Here is a 4417-nt window from a genome sequence, read left to right on the forward strand (position 1 = left end):
AATTCAAAGATTTTGAATAGGACTGGTAAGTAGATGGGATACATAAGTGGAGAAGTGCTTGTAGGAATAGATTAATGATATCAGAGGCAAGGTGCTGATTTAAAAAAAAGTTAAAAATACAACATTAATATTTAAATGTGAATAAACAGAATCATTCAATAAAATAAAAAAGAACTGAATGAATTGAAGAAACAAAACTTAATTTGATACATAGTAGAAACACAGTTAAAGAAATAGATATATAAAATAATTGTCTTTAAAGAATTTAATATGAAAAAGGGAGAGCAGAAAAGAGGGAAAAACTATGACATGTTTTTCATTGCTATATTTAAGAATGATTAGGGAATCTGGAATAAAAGAATAAAAGAATAAAAGAATCAGACAACACAGTAGATAAAATTTTGGTTTAGGTATATTTGGTTTTGAATCCTGCTTCTGTCATTTTTATAGTTATGTGACATTGGACAATTCACTTGCACTTTGTTAACCCTGGTTCTTAGCCTGTAAAATGGAGATAAGAATACCTACCCCTCAGGGTTATTGAGAAAATTCAATTATAGGACATGTTTAAAGTGCTTTGAAAATCTTAAAGTATTACATAATTATTAATATTATTATTGCTCTTTTCAGGAAAAACCTAATGATATCCAGTTTGTTGGAAAACAGATTAATTGAAGAATTTTTTTCTTTTAATTCACTAAATCAGCCTACACTTTTTGACCTCTAGTGCTTCTATTTGTCTCTGTCTCTCCCCCAAAATGAGAATTTAAAGATAAATGGAAAAATGTAAAAATTAAAATAATCAGATATTACAAAAAATGATCAAGTCATCAAAGAACTTCCTAAAAAATGAAGAATTCTCAGGGCCATATAGATTCATAAGTGAATTCTTACAAACATTTAAAGAACAATCCTATTCTCTATAATCTGTCCTAATGATATATAAAACATTTGAAAAAAGAAGAATCCTACTAAATTTCTTTCATTATACAAATATGACATTGATACATAAACCAGAAAAAGTCAAAACTAAAAAAGACAATTAGAGACCAATTTCTGTAATGAATGCCGTTACAAAAAATAAATTAAATAAAATTTTCACAGATTACAGCAATTTATCATGATGCTAATGAACTAAGACCACATGGTCATAGGAATTCAAGACTGGTTCAATAATAACAAATTGTCAACATAATTGACCAAATCAATTACAAAATCAACAGAAATCAAATAATTATCTTAATAAATATAGAAAATTTTTTGACAAAATAAAACCCTGATTATGATGAAAATGATGGAGAACATATTTTTCACTTTTCTCCCTTAGTTCTAATTCCTTTCACAACCTGACTAATATGGAAATATGTAAAATATGATTGAACGTGTGCAACTTATAATCAGATTGCTTGTTGCCATGGTGGGGGGTGGGGAGAGAAAGGGAGGGTGGTATAAATATGCCAAACTTAAAAGCATGCAAAAGGATGAATTGTGAAAACAACTTTCGCATGTAATTTGAAAAAACAATTGAAATAAAAAAGCTAAAACAAACAAAAGAGAGCATAGGAAAATGGAGTTTTCCTTAAAATGATAAAAATTATCTCTTTAAAATGATTGACAATCATCTGTTACGGAGATAAGACTTTTCAATAAAATCAGTGGTGAAACAAGGATGTCCATTGTCATCACTATTATTTTATAATTGTACTGTAAATATTAGCTATATCAATAAGAGAAGAAAAATGTAACAATAGAATATGCAATGTGGAAAACAACTATCACTCGTTGTAGATTATATGATAGTATGCTTAGAGAATTCTAGAGAAAAACTACTTGAAATAATTGACAACTCAAAGTTGCAGAATGCAAAATCAACCTACCTAAGCTATCAACTATTCTACATGTTAACAAAGTTCAGAAACAGGTTATAAGAAGAAAAGTTTATTTAAAATAACATAAAATAGATAACATAAAATACCTGAGTCTAACTGACTCCAAGGAAAAATCCAGGAACAATATGCCACAATTATAAAACATTTATCACTTATGTTAGACCTAAACAATTGGAACTATATAAGATATTTATGGATAGACCTGGTCAATGAAATAAAAATGAAAAAAATACGCATAATAGTCTATCTATGCAGTACCATAGCATCCAAATTGCTAAAACATTATTTTGTAGAGCTAGAAAAATAACAGAATTTATCTGGAAGAACAAGGGTCAAAGATTTTGAGACAATCAATAAAAATATGAGTGAAGGGAGGTGGTGTATTGTCAGATAAAAGGGTATGTTTTCCAAAATTTTTTAACAAATAATGAATTATTTTCCCACAAATCTTGTCTTTAGAATTTCCAAATACATTATTACCATAGTCATGTTCTGCTATAAACTGTATATCTATTCTACTGAACTACCTATTTCTTAATCAGTAACAGCTAGTTTTGATAATTAATTTCAAATATGTGTTTATGTGATAATTTTGGTATTTATTTCACGTGTAGCTTTGAAGATATTCTCTCAATTAAAATATATTTGCTGTATTTTTTGAAAGAATTTTCTTTCTTCTTTTTTTTTAGATATTTGAAATACAACTTTATTATGATCTAAACTAAAAAGGAATGACAGTAACAAACAAGATTCACCACTGAATATTGTGATGGGACTGCAGCAGTCTTATATTTGAAACTTAAGGGGATGGAATTGCGGTCCAAAACAGCTAAATACGCAGGTCCAAAATATGAATTATATTTTTTTAAACTGCCACATTCACTCCGAAGCCCATTCATCTCTTTCAGCATCCCAAAGATTAAGCACATGTTCTGCTCAGCTATATAATAAAGTGGCAAACACGCTACACCACTGACATCACGGGACAGTTGCCTATAAAACTAGACCTCTGACGCTGGGCTCTAGCTTCATTCCCTTACAGGTCATCATCTTCATCAGGGAGCGCAGTTGTCTGAGCAATCTGTAAGTCCTGCTCATACTGTGCTGCCAGTGCTGGGTCCATGACCACCTCTGGAGGTGCAAGAGCAGGCATGGCAACAAACTCCAAATTAGGGTCTCCAATAAGTTTTCTAGCAAGCCAAAGGAAGGGCTTCTCAAAGTTGTAGTTACTTTTGGCTGAAATGTCATAGTACTGGAGACTCTTCTTCCTATGGAAGACGATTGATTTCGCCTTGACTTTTCTGTCCTTCATATCCACTTTGTTGCCACACAACACTATAGGGATATTTTGACATACTCGTACCAGATCTCTATGCCAGTTAGGTACATTCTCGTAAGTAACTCTTGATGTTACATCAAACATTATAATGGCACACTGAGCTTGGATGTAATAACCGTCCCTCAGACCACCAAATTTCTCTTGCCCAGCTGTATCCCATACGTTGAATTTAATGGGACCTCTGTTAGTATGGAAAACGAGGGGGTGTACTTCAACTCCCTAGGTGGCTACATACTTCTTCTCAAATTCACCAGTCAAGTGGTGTTTTACAAATGTGTTTTATCCAGTACCTCCATCACCAACTAATACAAGTTTGAACTGCACTTGGGGTTCTCCTTGGGCGGCCGTCACGATGGTTCTGGGGAGAGACAACAGCGTCAGGCGCCGGCCAGGCCGCGCGCCGGCCCCGGCCCCGGCCCCGGCCCCGGCCCTGGCCTGGGCCTCCTCACACAAAGCGCTCCAAGCCCAGCCCGGCCCGGGCCCACTGGCGGCCGCGGAGTCCGGCCCCGGGCCCCCCTTGAAAGAATTTTCCATGTAAGCTATATTATTATTGCCAAGTAGAGCTCATTTTATCTGCCCTATAACCTATCTTTGCACATTTATTTTTTTCTTTTATTATCATTATTGCTAGGATTTCAAGAAGTATCTTAAATAATTGGAAGATAGTAGCTATCTTTGCTTAATTTCTTCATTTATTAGGTAAGATTCTAGTGTATTACCATTACACCTGACTTTTATTTTAAGTGGATAGAATGTAATATTAAAAGGTCCCTCTCTATGTTTTGACGTGTCTTTGGCATATCAGAGGATTGTATGTTGACACTAACTGGTGGTCTGTTTCTGAAATAATTATGTGGTTTTATGTTTTTTTTTTTTGTTATTTTTGATCGTTCTGATAGTTTTCCTTAAAGTTGCTCCATGTTGCATCCCTGGTATAAATATAATTTAATGATGAAGAATGACTTATTGGTTGAATTATTTTAGTCTCTGACAGAAATTTATTTAACATTTATTTAATAATGATGTTGGACCATAGTTCTCCTTCTGTGTTTATCCTTCCTTCAATAAAGCATAAGCCAGATGAATGCAACAATAAAAACAGCAATGGACCAGCAGTCAGAAAGATCTGAACTGGCCATAGTAATGCGACCTTGGCAAGTCAATTAACCTCTCTTAGTTTCAATTTCAT

The 4417-nt window shown here is 33.4% G+C and overlaps 1 pseudogene; it reads right to left on the reverse strand.

The window, feature by feature from the left end:
* Positions 1–2693: 2693 nt before the first annotated feature.
* Positions 2694–3624, reverse strand: LOC141511094 (GTP-binding nuclear protein Ran pseudogene; annotated as a pseudogene).
* Between the last annotated feature and the right edge of the window lie 793 nt (positions 3625–4417).

Source organism: Macrotis lagotis, chromosome 2, assembly GCF_037893015.1.
Source record: "Macrotis lagotis isolate mMagLag1 chromosome 2, bilby.v1.9.chrom.fasta, whole genome shotgun sequence".
Taxonomy (NCBI): Eukaryota; Metazoa; Chordata; class Mammalia; order Peramelemorphia; family Peramelidae; genus Macrotis; species Macrotis lagotis.